Source organism: Rattus norvegicus, chromosome 17 (assembly GCF_021556685.1).
Source record: "Rattus norvegicus strain SHRSP/BbbUtx chromosome 17, alternate assembly SHRSP_T2T, whole genome shotgun sequence".
NCBI classification, from domain to species: domain Eukaryota; kingdom Metazoa; phylum Chordata; class Mammalia; order Rodentia; family Muridae; genus Rattus; species Rattus norvegicus.
In genome coordinates this window covers 65,801,547-65,827,101 of record NC_141550.1, presented here as the reverse complement: position 1 = coordinate 65,827,101, position 25,555 = coordinate 65,801,547, and positions in this window count along the sequence as shown.

Sequence of the window (25,555 nt, the reverse complement as noted above, 5' to 3'; positions counted from 1 at the left end):
GGTTGACTTAGCTCTTGGTTACTCCTGAAACTCACTGTTCTCTGAATGGCTGCAGTGCCTAGATGGAGGTTTTACCTCAGCCATTTAACAAGGGCTTATAAAGTTACAATTAAATTATTAAGATAAATTACCATAAAAGGAAAAAAGCGAAAGTACATAATGTTGTTAAGAAAGCATTAAAATAACTATAAAATATAAGAGTTTGCAAGTGCTAGAGAAATAGTTATGAGACTATGGACACTTGAGGCTCTTCCGAGAACTTTAGTCTCAGTACTCACACTGAGAAGCTCATAGTTGGGAGATTTTATGCCTTCTTCTGGCCTTCATTGGCACTCATATACATGCTAAATACACAGACTCACACTCATACACAGAGATAAAAATCGTGTGTGTGTGTGTGTGTGTGTGTGTGTGTGTATGTGTGTGTGTGTGTGTGTTTGTAGTATAAGAGTTATTTGTCTCATTGCATAAGAGACAGCATGCACTAGCATTTCGGCATGGGAAGACATGACTTCTAGATGGTATGATGTGGGAAGAAATCATATGACAAGTGTCCTTGGACAACGCAATAGTGAAGAGCATGTTGCCAAAACAGATCAGGTTTCTACTTATAGAAAACCTTCACTCAGTGAAACCAAAACCGATCAGAAGTTACAGAGCAAACCTCAAACACTGTATACCACTGTAAAGTCACTGAAAGTTGATTGAAAGGATACAAAGAAACTGTCAGGGGCTACATTCCAGAAGGATGACCAAGTGAGCCTGTGACTCTCTGTTCTGTACCAGCTGCTGAAGCTGTAGATGGGTCTAAGACAGACAGGGCGATCAGAGCCATTGCTCTGAAAGTGCAGAACACCACGTGTTTGAAACCTTTGTGGGCCGGTACACCAAATGCAAATCCGTCTGTCTCATGAGTACATAAGAAAACATTTACTCCAGTCAGAACACAAAAGAAAATCTCCAAGTATCCAGACAGAATAAAAACAAAAGTATAAGATCCAAAAATGTTTGTCAAGCAAAACATAATTAGGGGGGATTATAACCGCAGATGATCAAATCAGTAATGATTAAAAATCTGAAGCTTCCATACCAAGAAGTTAGAAAAAATTGTCACTTCCAAATGATCACAGAAAAGGGATGGCACCACAGAAGAAACCATCACTACCACTGCCACTGCCGCTGCCGCCACCTCCACCACCAGCAGCAGCAGCAGCAGCAGCAGCAGCAGCAGCAGCAGCAGCAACAGGAAAGAGCTCATGTGTAGTAACCTCTGCCATTTTCTCACCTGCTGGGGTTAATGTGACCACCCCTGCAGCCCAGATTACCAGGAGCTTCCACAATGTAATACCATACGCTTTGTCTTTTTGAACCTCATCATTGCTCTCAGACTCTAGGATCTAATATCTGGCAATCTGTAGTCTTTCAATTCATAAATTCTTAAAACTGGTACACTAAAACTTAGTTTACAATGATTGGCATACTATTAAATCATAGAAATACACAGACACACAGACACACAGACACACACACATACACACACACATACACACACATACATATAGGTGCGTGCGTGCGTGTATGCGTGCGTGCGTGTGTGTGTCCCTGTGTGTGTGCATGTGTGTGTTTGAATAGAGGGCTAGTGAGAAGATTCAGCAGGTAATAGCACTTGTGGCCAAGTTTTAGGATCTGAGTTTAATCTCCAGGGCCCATGTATTGCAAGGAGAGAACTAACCCTGAAAGCATTCTCTGACCTCTGACCTCCACACATGTACCATGGCATGTGTGCTGTAAGCATGACTGGATACATACACACACACACACACACACACACACACACACATGCTAAATAATTGTAACTAAAATTTTTTTGTTATAAACTTACTTAAACTTAGGGGAATCATCGCTATGACATACATAAAAGTACAACAAATTCAATACTGTGTTCAAGAGTTAAAAAATAAATTTAAGAAAAGTTTTAATAGCTGAGAATTTTTGTAAACAAGAAGCATGCAACTTCAAACCCTATCTATAGGAGACACACTTAGCAGGAAAGAGCTGACTGCCTTCCCATTAATATCAGAGCAAGTAAGAGTACCCTCTCTGCAGCTCATTTCACTGTTTCAATATAGCCTAGTCGGTGTGGAAAACAAGCAAAAAGTAATAAAATATGTGACAATTGGAAAGAGAGGACAGATACTAGAGCTGGAAACAGACTGGATTCTAACATAATGAGAACTTACCATTAAAGAATACAATTATAAGAAAAATTACATTTCATGTGTAAAGAACCAATCATAAATGACCTGGGAATACTGGGAATAAACCCATTAGCATGTGTGCGAGAGTTTACTCAGGTGAGGGGAGAGAAAAAAAACAGTTACGTTTAGGAAACATATCAAGAATATTATCTTGATGAAAATCCTTACCAAAGTTTACTAGTGAATGCAGCCTATTAAAATGAAGCCTATGTTTTATGGCAGAAATGGAATGGCTCCATTTAAATAAGTATGGATTATGGAGGGGTCTATAGAAACCTTAACGGAGGTTAAAATATAAAACGAAACAGAATGGGTATTATCAGAGACTGTGGTTTCTTCTCTTAAGGAACTTAAGTGGCAGTGGAAGGCTGACAAGAAATAAAATGAAAATGTCAAAGCTGTCACACTCTCCTGTACACGTCACTCATCAGGCAGCTCTCACACTTGTCAATCAATAAGCCGTCTACAGCTGTGGGAAAGGAAGCTCTAGGAGCTACCCCTTTGTCAGTAACAAAGTGGATTTCCATTGGATTAAAGGAAGTAGAGTAGCATTGTAAAAACACATTACAACACATAAAACGCCTTTTCTTTTGAGCTGAGGATGCAATTTAGACCTTTGCCCTTGCTAGACAGGTACTCTACTACATCCCTACTCATGAATGGTGCCAACTGACTTCTTTGTAATGTCCCTGCAACCTTTCCCAACGTCACTTGTATGGCAGCATGCCCAAGATTAACACTTGGATCTGTGTCCTCTGTCCATTTTCTCTCTTCGGTCTTTTTCTTCTGTTGTCAATGACTTCCAGTAACATTTCTATAATGACAACTCTATAATGCATTAGTAGCCCCGATCTGTCCCCAGTAATATCTTCCTTCCTTCATGATGGAAGGGCATGCCAAGGTTTCTGTGCTGGTTTGAATAGACTCATAGATTTGAGTGCTTAGTTGTCAAGGAGTGGCACTTAAGAGGTATGGCCTTGTCGACGTAGATGTAGCTTTCCTGGGGAAATAGTGTCACTGGGGTGAACTTTGAGATTTCAAAAGCCCAAGCCAGGCCTTATTTTCTCTGTTTCTGTCTGTCTCTGTCTCTCTCCTTCTCTCCCCCTCCCTCCCTCTCCCTCTCCCCCTCCCTCCCTTTCCCCCTCTCTCCCCCTCCCTCCCTCTCCCTCTCCCCCTCCCTCCCTCTCCCTCTCCCCCTCCCTCCCTCTACCTCTCTCCCTCCCTCCTCCTCTTTCTCCTCCTCCTCCTCCTCCTCCTCCTCCTCCTCCTCCTTCTTCTTCTTCTTCTTCTCTCTCTCTCTCTCTCTCTCTCTCTCTCTCTCTCTCTCTCTCTCTCTCTCTCTCTCCCTGCTATCTGCAGATCAGGACATACTCTCAGCTACTTCTCCAGTACCTTGTCTGCCAGTGTATCGCCATGCTTCCTGTCCTTCCATGATATAATCGACTCTGTGTCTAAAAGTGAAATTGTAAGCAAGCACCCAATTAAATGCTTTCTTGGATAGGAATTGCCTTGGCTACAGAGTCACTTTACAGCAATAGAATAGTGACTGAGATAGTGACCATAAAAGAAGTCATGATCTGTATAGTCCATTTCACAGTCATGCTCACTCACAAGTCACCAGTCACTGGTGATTATAACTTGATCCTTTCCACATCTCAGGCCAAAACTCTATGCATCTCTTGGCTTCTTTCCTTCATACACTATATATAATTGTATGTGCCAGGCCATCACCATTGGCCATTGCATATATTTTAGTCCACTGGGCAAACATTCAAGCTCAGTGCCAACTAACAAGAGATGGACATCCAAGGCTAAGGTGATGGCTTTGTGAATAAGAGAATTTGCCATGCATATATGAAGTCCTAAGCTCAGTTCTCCAGCACCTACCCAAAAATCTGAATATGACTGCATGTGAATATATTCATGGAACAAGTGAATATATTCATGGAACAATATGTGGGAGACTGAGACAGGGAATCACGGGGCTTCTTGTCTACCATCCTTGCTCAGTAGTTCATTGACAGACCCTATATAAATAAAGAGGATAAAGGAGTGATAGACTAGGATTCCCAATATCCTCTTCTGCATCCTGAAAGCATACATTTCTATACACTACACCATATACATATCACACATGCACATGCACGCATACACTAAGTGGGGTGGAGGAAGGGGCAGAGGAGGACAGGGTGATGGGGATGAGGGAGAGGGAGAACAAGAGAGCAAGAGAGAAAGAGAAACAGAGAGACAGACAGAGAGACAGACAGAAAGAGATGAGGTCCTAGGGCTTACTGTGGCAGTCCAACAGACTTTCTCTTCACAGAGTATGGGAAAAAGAAGGTGTCAAACACTCTACAGACTTGTCTGAGGCTCAGGCTCCCCACAGCCAAAGCTCATTTACTTCGAGAATTTCATAAAATTCCTTTGTGTACTTCTGAGATTTTGTTGCTTATGATGTGGCCATTCTACCAAAATTAACTCCACTAGTAGTCTGTGTGGAGATTAACATGTTCAGAAGAAAATGAAAATAATCTGGCATAGTAATAATACCATAGTAATCATAAATGCTAATGAATCTCTGGCAGTTGAAATAAATTTAGATATGAATAGCTTAATTATGTAAATTAATAATACATAGAAACTTGTGAGGCTAGAAATCTGTGTGGAGGAGCCAGTCTGGAGCGAGAATAAGGTGGAGACCTGTCCAAGACCTGAAAATCATATCCTGAGACCCTAAGGAGTAGGGACTGATTTCCTCCCTGCTCTGAACCTACATGACACAGTGCACATAGGCCTTACGACACCACCTCTACCACCCTTCAGGTAGTCATGTAGCCAATTATAGCTTAAATGTCCTTTATCCCTTTAAGGACATGTTCAGCAAGCACCTGAAATTCCTCCTAATGCAAATGAAGTGTTCCCAGCATCTCAGCACTAGCCAATAATGGACACTCACCCCATAAACTCCTACACACTCCTCAAGGTGTATAGAGCCCATGTGACCACCAATATAAGAGAACTGTTTCACTAAAAACCTGTAGGTTGATGTCATTATGCAGGTGAAGGCAGGTACAGGATAGAACAAGGCCTGTCATTGGATGAGAAGGAAGGATGGGTGGGAGAAAAGTTTTAGAGAGGAGACCAGAGCAAGACGGAGAGAGCAGTCAGGAGAACATGGAAGCAGATGTTAAGATTTTTCTCTGCACATTTACAAGTTGTTATGACTATTCTTAAGGGATAAATGTGTACAGGATTTTGTGCTGTTTAGATGGGCAAGTATAGCTTATCAATTGGCTCAGAGGTTATTGTGTGTTGAGTTCTTTCATGTGGCAATTTGAGTTCAAGAGCGTGTGTGATGACAGGATATACTGGGCCTGCCACGAAATTGAGATGTGTATGCATGGCATGGTGGTAACCTACCTTGGGAACTAGATGGATAGAGAGATTACTGCCAGGCTCAGAGAGAAGCCTTTGGCAGTGTGATATGGAATGGAGCTTAGCAGGTGAGACACTTTGTTGACAGAGATGAAAGTATCCCAGAGATGTCATGTGGCCCTACAGTGCCAACACTAGTATTGGATAAAAGAAACCTTTTTTTTTATTATACCAATACAAAAACCTGATCTGGTGAAGGCTGTTTCTCCTGGCACTCATGCAGGCAAGATCCTGTGGAACCACTCACCTGGATAAACTTCATTTCTTCCAGTCCTGCCAGGGGTGCAATGGTGCCTGGATCCCCCCAAAATCAGAAGCCAAACAAAGCAGCAGAAACTAATTTTAAAACCAACAACCAGAGCAGAACTAGTTAGTTCAAATAATCTGAGCTTTTGACATTAAAATACTGCAAAGGTAGACTCATGAGTGGAGCCATCTCTCTGCGATGAAGTTATGAAACGCCACGGTGTACTACTGGGTTACATTCATGCAAAAACAGTTTAGTATTTCTTTAAAAAGTCACACTGTTTTATTTTACTTCTGTGTATGGTCCTTCCAGATTTCTCTTATACTTATGCTCCAGCGATGATTGTCTTCATGGTTCCTATTAAGCAAGCAGGATTAAACTGGTTGGTGTGCTTAGCCAAGCAGAACTGAGGAAGAAACCTCCAGACCGGGTAGGTACTGCACTGTCACAATTCCTCATTTAGGCTCAGTTCCCAAACAAGCTCCTTCCCACTCAGCTACTGCCACATTGCCCCCTTCCCTAGGCCTCAGGCATCCATAGCTCTGACCTGCCCCCTCCCCTCTCCTCTTCCCCTCCTCCTCTCCTCCTTTCTTTTTCCTCCCTTCATTCTCCCCCTCCTCCCTTCTTCCTCCTCTCCTCTTCCTCTACTCCTTCTCCTACCCTCTTCTTTTTCCTCTCCACTTGCCCTCCCCCTCTTCCCTTTCTTCCTGCTTCTTTTCTCTTCCAATCCAATTTCATCTTCTAATACAATTAGCAGCTGTTTAACTATATGTTCTTACCATGTAACTTGATGATTATTTATGTGATTTAAAGCAAATATCATGAACTAGAAAATAGTCCAAGATTCCTTAAAATGACAGCTGGAATTTATCATTTACTTTTTCATTGATCTTTTAGAAAAAGATAATTGAAAATACACGCGCACACACACACACACACACACACACACACACACGAGAGAGAGAGAGAGAGAGAGAGAGAAAGAGAGAGAGAGAGAGAGAGGAAGAAAGAAAGAAAGGAAGGAAGGAAGGAAGGAAGGAAGGAAGGAAGGAAGGAAGGAAGGAAGAGTCCTGTCTTCATAAATGGGATCCTCAATTTCAATCTCAATCCTGCCTCTCTTGGCTGAGGGGTTCTTTTGTTTTATGTAAATATACTGTTTTAAGCTTGCTGATTCTCAAGTCAGACAAGTCATGCCTAAGTCAAACATCATCAACAACATACACAAGGTGTATTGGTATTGTTTCTGTCAACTTGGTACCATCTAGAATCATCTGAGAAAAGGGAAGCTCAATGAGAAAATGTCTCCATCAGATTTTACTGCAGGCAAACATGTGGTGTATTTCTTGATTGACAATTGATGTTTAAGAGCATAGCCTAGGGAATTCATCACCACCCCTGGCTTCTGCTTCATTTCTTGTCTCCAGGTTCTTGACTTGACTTCCCTAAATGATGGACCACAGCAGTGAGTTGTAGTCTCAAAATTCCTTCAAGTCATGGTATTTTCTAACAGCTATACAAAAGAGAAACAAGCCGAGAAAGAAATTAGGGAAACGACACCCTTCATAATAGACCCAAATAATATAAAGTACCTCAGAATGACTTTAACAAAGCAAGTAAAAGATCTGTACAATAAGAACTTCAAGACACTGAAGAAGGAAATTGAAGAAGACCTCAGAAGATGGAAAGATTTCCCATGCTCATGGATTGGCAGGATTAATATAGTAAAAATGGCCATTTTACCAAAAGCGATCTACAGATTCAATGCAATCCCCATCAAAATACCAATCCAATTCTTCAAAGAGTTAGACAGAACAATTTGCAAATTCATCTGGAATAACAAAAAACCCAGGATAGCTAAAGCTATCCTCAACAATAAAAGGACTTCAGGGGGAATCACTATCCCTGAACTCAAGCAGTATTACAGAGCAATAGTGATAAAAACTGCATGGTATTGGTACAGAGACAGACAGATAGACCAATGGAATAGAACTGAAGACCCAGAAATGAACCCACACACATATGGTCACTTGATTTTTGACAAAGGAGCCAAAACCATCCAATGGAAAAAAGATAGCATTTTCAGCAAATGGTGCTGGTTCAACTGGAGGTCAACATGTAGAAGAATGCAGATCGATCCATGCTTATCACCCTGTACAAAGCTTAAGTCCAAGTGGATCAAGGACCTCCACATCAAACCAGACACACTCAAACTAATAGAAGAAAAACTAGGGAAGCATCTAGAACACATGGGCACTGGAAAAAATTTCCTGAACAAAACACCAATGGCTTACGCTCTAAGATCAAGAATTGACAAATGGGATCTCATAAAACTGCAAAGCTTCTGTAAGGCAAAGGACACTGTGGTTAGGACAAAACGGCAACCAACAGATTGGGAAAAGATCTTTACCAATCCTACAACAGATAGAGGCCTTATATCCAAAATATACAAAGAACTCAAGAAGTTAGACCACAGGGAAACAAATAACCCTATTAAAAAATGGGGCTCCGTACATATACAGCCACCCAATTAGACAAGATGGATGAAGCAAAGAAGTGCAGACCGACAGGAGCCGGATGTAGATCGCTCCTGAGAGACACAGCCAGAATACAGCAAATATAGAGGCGAATGCCAGCAGCAAACCACTGAACTGAGAATAGGTCCCCTATTGAAGGAATCAGAGAAAGAACTGGAAGAGCTTGAAGGGGCTCGAGACCCCAAAAGTACAACAATGCCAAGCAACCAGAGCTTCCAGGGACTAAGCCACTACCTAAAGATTATACATGGACTGACCCTGGACTCTGACCCCATAGGTAGCAATGAATATCCTAGTAAGAGCACCAGTGGAAGGGGAAGCCCTGGGTCCTGCTAAGACTGAACCCCCAGTGAACTAGTCTATGGGGGGAGGGCGGCAATGGGGGGAGGGTTGGGAGGGGAACACCCATAAGGAAGGGGAGGGGGGAGGGGGATGTTTGCCCGGAAACCGGGAAAGGGAATAACACTCGAAATGTATATAAGAAATACTCAAGTTAATAAAAAAAAAAATCAAAAAAAAAAATGGGGCTCAGAGCTAAACAAAGAATTCACAGCTGAGGAATGCCGAATGGCGGAGAAACACCTAAAGAAATGTTCAACATCTTTAGTCATAAGGGAAATGCAAATCAAAACAACCCTGAGATTTCACCTCACACCAGTGAGAATGGCTAAGATAAAAAACTCAGGGGACAACAGATGCTGGCGAGGATGTGGAGAAAGAGGAACACTCCTCCATTGTTGGTGGGATTGCAAACTGGTACAACCATTCTGGAAATCAGTCTGGAGGATCCTCAGAAAATTGGACATTGAACTGCCTGAGGACCCAGCTATACCTCTCTTGGGCATATACCCAAAAGATGCCCCAACATATAAAAAAGACACGTGCTCCACTATGTTCATTGCAGCCTTATTTATAATAGCCAGAAGCTGGAAAGAACCCAGATGCCCTTCAACAGAGGAATGGATACAGAAAATGTGGTACATCTACACAATGGAATATTACTCAGCTATCAAAAACAACGAGTTTATGAAATTCGTAGGCAAATGGCTGGAACTGGAAAATATCATCCTGAGTGAGCTAACCCAAACACAGAAAGACATACATGGTATGCACTCACTGATAAGTGGCTATTAGCCCAAATGCTTGAATTACCCTAGATGCCTAGAACAAATGAAACTCAAGACAGATGATCACAATGTGAATGCTTCACTCCTTCTTTAAAAGGGGAACAAGAATACCCTTGGCAGGGAATAGAGAGGCAAAGATTAAAACAGACACAGAAGGAACACCATTCAGAGCCTGCCCCACATGTGGCCCATACATATACAGCCATCCAATTAGACAAGATGAATGCAGCAAAAAAGTGCAGGCCGACAGGAGCCGGATGTATATCGCTCCTGAGAGACACAGCCAGAATACAGCAAATACAGGGGCGAAGGCCAGCAGCAAACCACTGAACTGAGAACGGGACCCCTGTTGAAGAAATCAGAGAAAGAACTCGAAGAGCTTGAAGGAGCTCGATACCCCTTATGAACAACAATGCCAATCAACCAGAGCTTCCAGGGACTAAGCCACTACCTAAAGACTATACATGGACTGACCCTGGACTCTGACCTCATAGGTAGCAATGAATATTCTAGTAAGATCACCAGTGGAAGGGGAAGCCCTTGGTCCTGCTAAGACTGAACCCCCAGTGAACGTGAGTGTTGGGGGGAGGGCAGTAATGGGGGGAGGGTGGGGAGGGGAACACCTATAAAGAAGGGGAGGGGGAGGAATTAGGGGGATGTTTGCCTGGAAACCGGGGAAAGGGAATAACACTGGAAATGTAAATAAGAAACACTCAAGTTAATAAAAAGCTCTCTTTGTTAAAAAAAAGTGTTTTATATCTACTTGCTTTACTCTAATGAAATCATTTTTGTTAATTATATTTTATACCTATGAGTGTTTTGCCTGTGTATGTGCCTATGCACCATGTGTGTGTCTGGTTCCCACAGAGGCCAGAAGAGGATATCAGATTCTCCTGGGACTATAGTTACATAGAGTTATGAACTACCATATAGTTGCTGGAAATTTAAACCAGGTTCTCTACAAGAGCAGTCCGTGTTCTTAACCACTCAGCCGTCTTTCCAGCCCTGGAATTATTTTTTAAGATTGTATTCTCCTCACAAAAACAAAACAAACTAATAAACAAACAAACAAACAAAAAAAAGAAAGCAAACCTGGACATAAGGTCATGTAAGAGTCCTGCCAAACTCAGGACCCAGAGCCTCTGAGCTCTAATATGAGGTGAACAATGGAAAGGCAGGGAAGGAAGATTTCTGGCATGTGCATCCAGTGTTCAGGAAGGACCTTCATGACACAGCAGCCAGGACTCTATCAATAGGTGGACTAGTTTTCTTCCAACCTATAAAGCCATATTCTTGCCTCCCAGCCCAGAGTTTGGCAGGTGTTGCACTTTCCATTGAAATTATTTTTATTTCACATCCATCTTCTCCCAAATTTATCATCATCGTCATTGTCATCATTATCATCATCCATTCATTGTATATTTATGGGTCTCATAAATATATTTTCATCCACATACATTCTAAAGACTCCACCAGAAATGTCTTAAATACATACTTTCAACAAAATAACAGGACATTCAATCAACATACAAAACCAGGTAGCTTCTCTGTATACCAGTAATGGACATACAGAGATAATTAATCAGAAAATCAACCTATTCACAACAGCTTCAAGAATCCTTCAGGATAATCCTTAGTGGAGTTGGATGATATCTACAGTGGAAACTTTTAAAACCCCCAAAAAGATAGGCAGAGAATTAACTGGATTACATGATATCTTATATAGATTTAGTGGGATGCCAACAAAACTCCAATAACCTCCTTCACTAAAATAGAAAAAAAATGCAAAAATTCACATAGAAGCTGAGAAGAACCTGAGACCATAATTTTTATCAGAATGAATAGTGCTGGGGATATCTCAATACTCCCATAACCAATTATATCAATAATATAACCAATTATATTTCATAGCAATAGTAACAAAATTAGGGTGGTATTGGTACAAAACCAGACACACGGACTCCTGAGATAAGATCAGAGACACAGAAATAAACTAAGTAAACTCAGCCATGTTTTCTTTGTAAAACTTGTAGACTGAGTATAAAATTTACCAAACCCTAGATGTCCAGTATAGACACAAGCTAGCACACCCATGCATCCACTCTCACACACACTTTCACAATCGCTGTTGAGAGGAAAACTCTCTGGACAAACAAAGAATACCTCACCAGCTTTAGTACTCCTCAGCCCAATAATTCTCTAGCCAGGCCTCTGCTCTCTGTGAAATGAATTACCTCCAGTGTTTCTCTTGTGAAGCTGTTCTCTGCACCACTGCTAAATCAGGACAAGAGCATATTCTCAAATATGCTTGGTCCATCAATCAACCCTTCATATCTATTCTGAGACTTGAGAATTAACACATACTAGGAGACTAAGCTCTAGAAAATTTAAAGCTAATCTGTCCTTTACTACAATGACAGGATAGAAAATCTATGATATGAATCCCACGATTCTCTAAAGACCTAATGTTGATGTTTGGTTTTGGACCTGGAGCAAGGTCCAAAGTGCATATTTTATATACTAAAGCAGATCTGGCTTCCATGTTCTCCCAGCATCCCTTAGCCCTTCCTAGCATACCCTGCCCCCATGAAAGAACTTTCCAGCCTAGGGCCTGGGCTGCCCTTCTCCAGAGATTCCTCTCTATATAATCCAGACATTTTTAGTCTTTTGCTCATCCTCTTCTCTTCTCTTCTCTTCTCTTCTCTTCTCTTCTCTTCTCTTCTCTTCTCTTCTCTTCTCTCCTCTCTCCATGTTCCTTTCTCTCTTTCCTTCTGTGTACCTTACCTTCTCCCCCCTTTTCCCATGGCAACTTCTATGGCCTTGGTCCTTGGGGCCAATGAACTCACTGGAGTGCAGCTTCCCAATAAACCTGCCTTTAATATAATCTAATCTGGTTTAAATTGGCTCATTTTAGTGTTGTAGAAATAACCTATCATATGGTGGCATCTGGATGATATAAGGAGGAGCCTGAGGTAGGGGGGCATCCCAGCCCTGGGCTGGAAAGTTCTTTCATGGGGGCAGGGTATGCCAGGTAGGGACTGAGGAATGAACCTGGAGGCTAGGTCTGCTGTGGTATGTAAAACTTGTACCTCAGTCTCTTGTCCCAGTCCCAAACCAAACAGTTGAAAGTATGGTCTGCAGAGCAGCACCACTGAGAAGTAATAAAACACACTGGGAAATCTACAAGTTATCATCAAGGGTGAGCCCTTGAAGGGGACAAAGGGACCATTCTGCAGCTCTCTCTTATTTGTCTCTTTCATCCCTTAGTTGACTGACTTGGTTGACCAACACATGCTTCTGCCATGATAAACATTGCTTTTCCAAATCCTAGGAGCTAGAGTCTCCAAAATTTGGAATTGCAATAAACCTACCTCCTCCAGAAATGGATTTTCTCCAGTACTTGTATCATAAAATCATTTACAATTAGCATAATATCCCTGTCTTACACATGCTCACCCCAGAAAGAGTACATGAAACAAATTCACTGGGTTCTTACACATCTCCTAACTGTATCATTGAAAAACAACTACTGAACTCTGTGGGCCTTTTCAAATTTTTCTGCGTAGTCTCTCACATAAACCTGTGCTTCCGTTTTGTTCTCTTCCTCAAGTTCAATGCTATGATTCTTTTGCTATTGTCTCTAGTTAGCTATTTAGTCAAATATCATCCTCCTCCCTGGCACAATGGGAAGAAAGACTGTTATTTTAAAGATATTAGGTCCATGCCTTTCACATAAATGCTAGCTAACGTCTCCCTTGCTCATTTTGGGCTCAGTCTTATGCCTTGTTTTATTGAGGGCACATGAGCAGGCACTTGTCATAAAATTATTATGTGTGTGGCCATGATCTTTAAGATCCAGAAAATCTATTCTCTGGTAAATTGTCTACCTTGATGGCCTTCTCCCATCCCCAATCAACAGCATGCTATAGGCAAGTCCTGCTAGCCCACCCACATACCTGTAGGCATGAGATTTCAGATGTACTAGTTTGTGCTACTGGGATTTAAGGGCTTCTTGATGGAGAAACTATGACTGACACACTTGTTTTCCAAACTACAAATTAAAGTCAGAAAATGTCTTTGAATTGTTCTGCTAACACTAATCAACATGGTTGATTATTCCTGATTGATCATTAGCACATAGATTGGTCTTAAAGCCAGATGAGCTGATGAGGCTATCCTAGTGCATCCAACAGGAAGAGAAATAAAGGAGCAGAGAAGGAGCATGACACTTTGTAAATCCTGGGCCAAGTTTGAAGCAGTCAAGGTGATGTGAATGGATAGTGTCCACTGTTTGACTAAATAGAGAACAGGAGGCTCAACTGATACAATCACTCACTTGTCAAGGAACCCTCTTATTTTAAAAATATTAAAATATTTTCCTACCCATGGTGGCTCATGCTTGTAATTCCTATACCCAGGAGGCTGAGGCAGAAGAATTGGCAGGAGTTTGAAGCTGGTCTGAACTATATAGTAAGTTCTAGACCAGAAAGCTACAGTGTCAAAATCAAAGTCCAATCTTAAGAGAATAAAATAAATAACTGAGTACCACTTTAAACTCTAATTGATAATGCTCCAGGTCTATAAAACACCAAAGGTAATGTGTGGTATTATAAACCTATTTTGAGTTAAGAAATACATGCCCTCCCCCCCTTCACATGGCTTTTCTGTTACCAGCTGCTTGTATAATAACCTCTAGAGAAGACAGTCTCTCCAGTATTTCTGCCAATCTGTGCCTTTTTTCCAATTTAACCACAAAATCCAAAGTTCAAGAAAATTCAGCTTCTTAACAGAAAGACCCTCTCGTTCAATGGTTCAATGCAGAAAAATATTTATTATTAAAAATTAATCTAGCCACAATTGTTCACTTCTGTACCATTTAGCAATCTGGATGTTGAGATAAGAAGTCTGAGCTTTATAGTAAATTCTGGGCCAGCCTGGGCTACAGAGACTGATTGAGTCAGTCAATCATGAAAATAAATATTTCTTCCTGTTAAACTGGGTAATCATGTTTATTCTACTTTTTTTTCTAGAAACACCAAGGAGACTCTTATGAAATATATCCATTTAAATAAACCAAAGATTGCTACAGAAGAATTGTTAAACCTCAGAAAGAAAGAAAAATCATTGTAAATTATAGTTTGGCTTTATACATGGTTTATTATTAGGAAAAATCATATATATCCTCCACCTTTAGTTAACCTAAAAATAAAAAAAATGCACAAATATTGTGATACATTTTTCTGGATCAATATTCCTTATTTTTGTCTAGGGTTTTTTTGGTTTTTTTTGTTTTGTTTTGTTTTGTTTTGCTGTTGTTATTATTGTTTGTGTGCTGTTGGAGGTTTTGCTTAAAAAGAGGCTTATCTACCACAGATTAATCTCAAGATCATATAGAGACAAGTATGGCCTTCCCCAGCCTCCAGCTATCCATGATATTACAGGTGTACACCACCATGCCCAGTTTATCAAATATGGAAGACTCAACCCAGAGTTTCTCGCATGCTAATCTAGCACTCCACAAATGGAGCAACATTCCTATCAGCCCATTTTATGCTTAAAAATAAAAATAACTCAGTAATTATCCTCACATACATTTAATTTTAATTGATACTACTTTTAAATGATATTCCCCACATTAAGACAATGGGATGTGAATGATGTAGTTCATTTTAAGCAAGCCTCCTTTCTGTGCCACGATGAATTCAAACACGTATAACTGTATAATGTCATCTCGGGGCTCATTATTGCTGGAAGTGAGCTTGAGAGCTGTCTGTGCAGCAGTTTTACATTTAATTAAGAGGCGTGAATTGTTCTCAACATTGTCATCTAATTATGCCTATGAAAAGCAAGTCGCACCCCACGGATTCTTCCTTCATGGCTGAACAATGTGTTTCTTCCTGGTGGAGACAGACATTATTAAAACACCTGCCCCTCAGCCATGGGTTCTGCCCTCTGCTTTGAGGGTTATACTTGGATGACAGAAAGAAGTAATGAAAAGCTTCATGTTCCAAATCTAAGAACATTTACACAGATGCTAACTGACTGCCTATGAGCATGTCTGGGTGTGAGCTTGAGTGCTACCCTCGGGATCTCATCTCTTCTCTACCCTGGCCTGGCACTCTAGACTGCTACATGAATATGTGAAGAGAGTAAAGGAGTTTCTGAAGACTGCATCATCATCGCAGCCATAGCCACAGCTAAACACAGTGCATATCCACAGGAACAACCAATGTGGACATCTCATGTGGACATTTTGCTGAAGCCACGAGATAATCAGTATTGGTTGTTAGCTAGATAGGATCTAGGATCATCTAGGAAGCTCTGGGTAAATCTGTGAGGGAGTTTCTATACTTGATGAGTAGTGCTGAGAAGACTTCCCTAAACATGGAAAGCACCACTACATGGACTAGGCTCCTAGACTAAACAACCAAGACCAGCATCCATTACTCTCTGCTTCCAGACCGTGACTATGTGACCAGCATCCTCGTGTTCCTGCTGCCATGTCCTTCCCACCACAGTGAACTGTTCCCTCACATGTGAGCCATAGCAAAAGCTCAGGTATTTTGTCACAGCAATAAAAGCAAAAAACTAACAGAATATAGGACCAAAGACTACAGAGGCAACCCTCAGTTGTTAGACTATGTCTGCTTTGATTATACGAAAATGGTTAAATGAAACCTATTCCAGTAAAATATTTCAAAATAATATCCCTTCCTCTTATTTTTAGTGAAAATATTATTATTACTCATGTCTGTGTATTTATGTATGAGTAAGTCAGAGGGACATCATATTTTCAGAGAATTAGTTATAGACAGTTGGGAGCTGCAGATATGGGTGCTACAAGCAAACTCAGGTCCTCTTCAAGAACAAAACATATTCTTAACCACCGAGTCATCTCTCTTGCCACCTCATCTCCTCCTTATATACCATAGTAGTCACTTAGGTGTCTTTTATATGATATTTGATACAAATTTTAAATATTCTCTCAGTGTCCTCTAGTATCCATTTTTAGTATAACAAACATAACTGACAGGAAGAGAATTTGAAATTGGATATTGGCAAATCGTGTTAAGGCATCTGTACACAGTCTTTGTGTTCACAGAACCACAAACTGGACAGTTCTGGCTTTGTCTAGTAAACATCACTGACTTGGTTTCACCTAACATTACTAGATACGACTACATACCATGCCAATGACACATACTTGTGGGCACCTTGCTTGAGTGCATTTTTAAAGAGGGAATTGGCTGAAAATATTCTATTAAAGGACACAGCTGCTTTCTGTTTCAGTGAAGAGTAATGTTAGCCCATCTGCCAATGTTGGCATGGGTCCCCATATTTTTTTAGGACAGCACAGTTTTGTGAACCTCATAAATACCACCAACCCCCCAGGGAAATCAGCATATCCAGATCCTTTCTCTTCTGAACTACAAAGTCTGGGTGGTGTTCTCACTTCATCTTTTAAAAGTGGCCAAGGAATGCTGATTTATGGTGAGAACCAATGTGAAATCTGATGAAAATGGGAAATAGATGTACAAACAAATGAGTAAATATGTGAAGGGAGGAAGGATGGGAGGGAATGAGGAGGAAGAAAAGATGGAGGGAGGGAGGAAGAGAGGGAGGAGAAAGAAAGGGAGGGAGGGAAGAAGGAAAGGAGGGTAAGGAGGAAGGGAGGGAGGGAGAAAGGAAGGAAGCGAGAGAGGAAGGAAGGGAAGAAAAATGGGAGGAAGGGAGGAAGAGAGGAAAGGAGGAAGGGAGGAAGGGAGGAAGAAACTGGTAAACATTTAGTTTTGGAAACTATTCTGTAAGTTGCTCAGAACTACTGTCCCTAGAGCCAGGCAGCTAAGGGCATCTAGAGATGAGTGACTGTCTGGGAAACTGATCAGCCTCTAGTTGCTCATTCATGGTAGAGTTGTCTTCTGATCTTTGCTTGTTTCTTTATCTTTTGAAAACCCAACAGATCATGTGACTGGTTCTCATGCTTCATCGGATCATATCTCTGGCAGGCCAAGTCTTCTAAAGAATCGAACGTCCTTCTACTTCTAGGTCAAAAACCATTGGAGTTTATTCATCATCTGTATTAGCCACTTTTCTTGTTGTTATGGCAAAATTCTCTGACAAAAGGAGCCTAAGGAAGGGTTTATTCGATTGACAGCACCAGGATCCAGTGTGTCACAGTAGAGAAGACACAACAATGGTAGCATGAGCCAGTTGGCCAGATTTCATCTTCAGTCAGCAAGCAGAGAAATCAGGGATGGTTCAACTTGCACTCTCATTTTGATTCATTCCAGAACTCTTGCCCCTGGGTCTAATCATCATGTAACCTGATCTAGACCATCCCTTACACATCCAAAGCTCAACTCCTGTCTAGATCCTACCAAGTGGAGAATCAGCATTACCCAATCACATCATCTTTTTTTTTGAACTTCTTTTCTGCTAGTGTGTATATTTTCTGTATTTCTTATTGTCAGTGTGACAGGCTACCTGACAGAAACAAGAGGCCCAGGAGTTGTTTGAGGTGATGTAGTCCACCATGGCAGGAAAGCATCTCAGTGGGAGCAGCTTGAGGCTGTGGCAGACCAACGTGAGAAAGTGGGTTCTACTCTATTACCTGGTCATGAAGTAGGGGAGACCGTGGGCTAGGTCTAATGATGGCATATAATAACTCAAAGGTCTACCTCTTGACAGGCAATGTCCAGCAGGCAGAGCCTACCTCCTCAAGGTTCCACAAGCTAGCTAAATAGTCATACACTCTGGAGACCAAGTGTTGAAGGACTTGAGCTTGTAGCAGACTTATCACTTCCAAACCTTAGAAGTCAGAAGGTGACTTCATCTGCCTTGTGTATTCATGAAATCAGCTGCTGTGGCTTCTCAAGTGTTGTGCATTATTGTGCAAACAACATAAAATCAATTATGCAAAAATCACTCCCTAATTCAATTGTTTCATTACTAAATCAGGCTGGCTTAATTTTCTTCTTCTCAAAATAGCTGCATAAATTAGTATAGCCTTATTATAATTACACATTTGCCTCATAATGAAATCAGAAATTGTAAAAGAGAAAAAAATTAAATATCACATCACTTAGGTATTTTGAATGTGAAACGAATTAGTTTACTGAAGCACTGACATGCAAAACTGGGAATATTTTCCCCTGTAAACTGTTACCATTGTAGTATTGGGTTTTAATTTGAATTTAGAATAGGCTCATTTATATGATATAATTACTATTAATCTCACAAAATGCCATTTTTAGCTAGTTGAAAATTAAAATAAATTAGATCAGTCTTCAAGGGGTTTTGCTACAAAAAAATTAGACTTATCCAGGCAAAAGTTAATATTCCATTCCACAAAATACTGAAGTTTCAGAAGAGAGTAAGTCAACACAGCACACACAACTAAATTAACTATTGTTACAGTAATATTCAAAAACAGAAAAGTAGAGTTTTTCAATAGTGAATTTGTTATAAAACTCACATATGAGAGACTGTGTGAGGCACTGTGTCATTTGTGTGTTGATGATAAAGGACTCATTTTTCCAGAAGACAGAGAGGAAGAATTGAATGTCCCTTTGGACTTCTCAGTGCTTCTGAAATCTGCCCAAACATTGTACCCATGTATCATTTATACAGATATATGTAAATATAGTTGAATGTTAGGGGTTGATTTTTATATAGCTCTGTATTGAGCCATTTTTTCAGGGTTGAACACATTAAATTTTCTCCCCAAATAATAGGTTTTTGGAAGTTAAATTACCTGTTTGTTTGTTAGTTTGATTTAATATGTGTATTTTAATGGTTCTTTTATATTTTCATAAGAAATCTATTGGTCATATTATATTCTTTCCCCCAACAATTCTCAGATCCACTTTTCCCATTCCTATTCAAATATGCATTTCTCCATGTACATTCGGGTCAATTTTTACAGCCCAACTATTCTTGGATGTTCTTTTAAGTATGAAAGTCTATGGCTTATGTGTTACCTAGTTAAAAAGAATTTCACCAAATACAGAAGGAAAAGATCACTGCTGAATTCATAGTTTAAGGCTTCCACATGCTGCTGGCCTTTCTCTCAAAACTGATCTGATGAGTCACAGGGTGTGTATTATTTGTGTGCATACGTGTATGTGTATATACAATGATTACAGTCTATACAGCCTGTTCCCTAGGGCTCAGGTAGAAACTGCTAGACTTTCTCCAGAACACATTCCCCAGCTCCTGATCAGACCTGAGAATGAATGATTTTAGTTGCTATTGATCAGAAACACAAACCACTACAACTATTTTCTGCTGGGAGAATGTGGAAAAGCAGAGGAATTGCCTTGCAGAAAATACAGTATCTAAGCACAAGCAGAAAAACATAAACAATCCCCAGGCTGAGGCTGCAGTGTCAGGGTGGGAAAAGCCAGCACAGGTCACACAGCCTCATGAGACTCAAACCCTCTTTGTATTCATGTAGGGTGAAACCATTCTAGAACATTATTCATGCATTTACAGCAAACTGAGAGTGCTTTGTTTTTGTTACTGTGGACTTACAGACCCTCGCTGAGGGCAACAGGCACATTAGAGAAGATAAGAATAAGGTTGAAGGTAAAAATTATCTGTACTAGTAAGTCTCAATTGATAGCATTTAGCAAAGGAGAAAGTAAGGGATAAAAAAGTGTCTCACCCATAGAACTAAGGATGTGTAAGAAACGACATTGCTTCAGGCAAGAAGCAAGAGTGATAAAATTTAGGGGCTGTCAACAAATAGAAAAAGGCACCTTAGTAAAGCACACTTGGAAGCCTTAGAAATGTTGCCATATGAATGGAATGACTGCAGGCAGAAGTGAGTACACACGCTACATTAGGGGTTAGTGACATACAGCTCATAGGCTAAATCCATCACCATCAGTTTTTATAACCAAAGTTTTATTGTTACTCACTGTGTTCATTGATTTGCATATTGTCAAGGTTTCCTTACTTGGAGCGACCTTGAGGAACTTTGCATCTGAGACTACATGGATCATGTTGGATCATGAATCCTGGAGTACAAATTATCTGACCTTTTAAAGGAAAAGTTTTATGGGACTAAAGGTGATGGGGCTACAAGAGTGGCCAACTCTATATTGAACACATAAACTTTAGTGATGATAATAATTGATATATTTTCAATAATTTCTGACTTAGCTTGCAAATGTACTTTGCCTGAAACTACTTAACTCTGAACATTTTCTTTCTCCAATTAGAGGAATAGAAAATACCTACAAATATAAACCAATTTGTTTTAGTCAGGGTTTCCATTCCTGTACAAAACATCAAGACCAAGAAGCAAGTTGGGGAGGAAAGGGCTTTTTCAGCTTACATTTCCACATTGCTGTTCATCACCAAAGGAAGTCAGGACTGGAACTCAAGCAGGTCAGGAAGCAGGAGCTGACGCAGAGGCCATGGAGGGATGTTATTTACTGGATTGCTCCCCGTGGCTTGCTCAGCTTGCTTTCTTATAGAACACAAGACTACCAGCCACAAGGAGCCCCATCTCCATGATCACTAGTTGAGAACATACCTTACAGCTGGGTCTCATGGAGGCATTTTCTCAGGGGAGGCTCCTTTCTCTGTGATAACTCCAGCTTGTGTCAAGTTGACCCACAAAACCAGCCAGTACAACTTGACACACAAACATAGCACTATTAAGCCTCAACCCCTACTTTCTTAGTCATCCCCAAGATCTAAATGACTTTAAGAGTCCCACAGGCTTCACAAATCCTTACATACTAAAATTTCAATCCCTTTAAAATATCCAATCTCTTTTAAAATTCAAAGTCTTTTAATAATTCAGTCTCTTAACTGTGGGTACCACTAAAATACTTTCTTCCATCAAGAGGGAAAAATAGCAGGGCACAATCACAATGAAAAACAAAATCAAACAAATCGTCCAATGTCTGGGATCCACTCACGACCTTCTGGACACCTCCAAAGGCTAGGGTCACTTCTCCAGTTCTGTTCTTTGTAGCACACACCTTGTTTTCTAGGCTCCAGATGTCTATACTGCACTGTGGCTACTGTTCTTAGTGGTCAGCTCATGGTATTGGCACCCCCAAAACACTGCTGTCTTCTGCTGCAACTAGGCTTCACCAATAGACTCTCATAGGTTCTCTTCGTGGTGCCAAGCCTCAACTCCTTTGCATAACCCTTTCAGTCCCGAGCCATCAATTGCAACTGTGGCTGTACCTTTACCAGTGGCCTTCCATGGCTTTTTGTACCGCTGAGTCTCAGCTGCTCTTCATGATCCCTTCAAACCTTCAAAACCAGTACCACCTGTGTGACTCTTACACATTACTAAGTCCAGCCACAGCATGAGGTACAACGTTGGGTATCTCTGGAACACAGCCTTTTTGTGCCCAGAAGATTTCATCTCAATGATGCTGGTCTCTTCTGAATCACAGATAATTTCTAAGCTCCAGCTAACCAGCATCAATAGTCCCAGTAATACAATGGTTTTGCTTGAGCAGTTCTGGTATCTTGTTAATCACATCAGCCAGAGTTAACTAAAACCACAGAATCTTCACAATCAAAATAGCAACAGCCCTGATAAGAGTCTTTAATCTTCCCTCTGAAATTTCACAAACCAGGCCTCCATCTTCTGCACTGTTCTCAACATCATCTTCCAAGCTCCTACAGAACATCCACAGAGCTCTTAACCTCCCACTGGCTCTTCTAGCTCAAAGTTCCAAAGTCCTTCCACAGTCCTCTGCTAAACATAGTCAGGTTGTCAAGGAATACCCCACTGTGCTGGTACCAATTTGTCTTAGTCGGGGTTTCTATTCCTGCACAAAACTTCATGAGCAAGGAGCAAGTTGGGGAGGAAAGGGTTTATTTAGCTTACACTTCCACATTGCTGTTCATCACCAAAGGAAGTCAGGACTGGAACTCAAGCAGGGCAGGAAGCAGGACCTGATTTTAGTTGTAACCCAATAGTGGTTCTAGAGGAGCAGAAGTATAAGGATGAATATTTTAAGAATATGGAGTTGATTTAATAATTCACCAGCACCTTCAACTACTGAAACTTCTCCAAATACTCTCTGTCATGGGAACTTGGAGAATATTGAAGGCCCGTGGTTGAAACTATATTTCAAACTTAAAGAAGCTAATGCCTTTGATTATCTTAATGAATTAGGTGATTTGATGTAGAAAAATTTCTACAAGTTGGGTGAAAATTTGGAAAATAATTTTGCTGGCTTGTTGCTCTTAGCATCTCTGAAAAAAATTGATGAAGGAAAATAACGAGCTGTATGATAAATTTGAACAGCTTCAGATGCAAATAAACAATCTAAAGGTTTCTAAGTACGCTCTTGAAGAGAATCTTCTCTCCAGCAGCCATAGAGCTGGAGTTGCAAAAAATCAAACTGAAGCATTACAGTGAAAATTCAAGTCTGAGCTTCAGAGGGTGTTTTCAGTTAAGTAAGGGCATTAATTGGCAAAGAATGGAATCCTATATTTTGGGATTGAGGTGTGTGGGAGGACCCTGTTGAAGCTGAGAATTTTGAATCTTCAGGGTTTGAACCTCAAGGGTTTACCTCACCTGAGGAAGTAGTACCCTCAGCCCCATTGAAAAATGCAATGATGCCTTTTTCACACGAGGAAATTAATCTCTCAGAGTCTGACAAACCAGCAGAGACCATTGCTGAAGAAAAAGCCAGACAAGGCAATATTGATGTTTCTCAAGACCCACCAATAGTTTCTTTTAGACCCATAACCAGACTCAAGGCAAAATAGGACCCTAGATGGGAGGCAGTAAGTGCAATCCATGAGGAAATGTGCTATACTACTAGGGAACTTAATGAGTTTGCTATTTCATTCAAGCAGAAGTCTGGGGAATATGTGTGGAAATGGATTTTAAGCGTGTGGGAAATGTTTAAGGGTGGCAGAAGGAACATAAAACTATATCAGGCTGAGTTCATTGACATGGGCCCTCTGAGTGGAGATTCTAGGTTTACTATGGAAGCTTGCACAGTTAAAAAGGGTGCCAGAAGTTTGTTAGAATCGTTGGCTGAAGTGTTTATCAAAACATGGCCTATTGAAAAGAAGTTGGAGATGCCTGATATCCCTTGGCTTGGTGTTGAAAAAGAGATTTTAAGTCTCATGGAAATTGTAATGCTAGAGAGGATATGTTGTATAAAACCTAATCTCCACAATGGGAAGGCCCAGAAGATATGCACTTCATGAATCCTATAATACACAAACTGGTGAGAGGGGCACCAGCACATCTGAAGAGTTTTGTTCTTGCCCTTTTCCTTGTGCCAGACCTTAGAATTGGAGATACTGATGCTCAATTAGATGAATTAAATGCAATGGGTTTTATTGGATACCAAGGTAACGAGGGCTGGGAGGTAGCATTGAATCACCAGAGACAAGGTGATCATAGTTATTATAATGGACAGCATAGATAAAGCAACATTTATAATGATATAGCCTATAATAGTCAAGCATAGGAGAGGATAAATTTATAATGGCATGACTTGTTCAGACCTTTGGTTCTGGCTAATCAGTCATGGTGTTTCCAGGCATGAAATAGATAGGAAGCCTATTGCTTATCTGTTTGATCTGTGTAAGGAGAAAATTTCTCAGACAAATGAAAGGAAGTCTACATTGGATGGTGGCAAAAGGCAATCTTGGCCAATTGAATCAGTTTCCAGACTTGAGCCAGTTTGCAGACCCAGAACCCCTTGAATGAAGGGGTAGCCAGGTCCCCTGAAGAAGGATTTTGATAAAACTAAAAGTTTTGCTGTTAGCCTTTCTCCAGTTCTTCCTCAGAGGGACCTGTGGCCCTTTAAAAGGGTGGCTGTACACTGAGGGAAAGGAAATAATTCGATTTTCTAGAGTCTATTGGATACTGGTTCTGAATTGACACTGATTCCAGGAAATACCAAGAAACACTGCAGCCTTCTAGTTAAGTTAGAGGCTTATGGAGGACAGGTGATTAGTGGAGTTTTGACTGATGTTCAATTCACAATAGTTCCAGAAGGTCCCTGAAAACATCCTGTGGTCATTTCCCCAGTTCCAGAATGCATAATTGGGATGGATATACTTGGAAACTGGCAGAATTCTCACATTGGTTCCCTGCCTGTGGACTGATGGCTATTAAATGTAAGGCCTTAGAGTTGCCTCTGCCAAAGAAAATAGGGAATCAAAAACAGTATCACATTCCTGGAGGAATTGCAGAAATTACGGCTACTATCAAGGACTTGAAAGATGCAGGGGTGTTGGTTCTCAACACATCTCCCTTTAACTCTCTTATCTGGCCAGTGTAGAAGACAGATGGATCATGGAGAATGACAGTTGCCTATTGAAAACTAAATCAGGTAGTAACTCCAATTGCAGCTGCTCTACCAGACGCAGTTTCCTTACTTGAGCCAATTAACACATCTGGTACCTGGTATGTAGCTATTGATCTAGCAAATGCCTTCTTCTCAGTACTTGTCCATAAGGACCACCAGAAGCAATTTGCTTTCAGTTGTCCAGGTCAGCAGTATACCTTTATAGTTTTGCCTCCAGGATATATTAACTTGCCTGCCCTGTGTCATAACTTAGTTAGAGGGGATCTTGATTTTTTGTCTCTTCCACAAAATATCACATTGGTACACTACATTGATGACATTATGCTGATTGGACCCAGTGAGCAGAAACTAGCAACTATTTGGGTCTCATTGGTAACACATATGCTTATTAGAGGATGAGAAATGAATCCAATCAGAATTCAAGGACCATCTACATCAGTGAAGTTATTAGGAGTCCAGTGATGTGGGGCATGCAGAAATATTCCTTCTAAGGTGAAAGATAAGCTATTGCACCTGGGCCCACCCACCACCAAGAGAGAAGCACAACATTTATTGTGTGTATTTGGATTCCAGAGACAGCACATTCCTCACTTGGGTCTGTTACTCAGGCCCATTTAACAAGTGACTTGCAAAGCTGCTA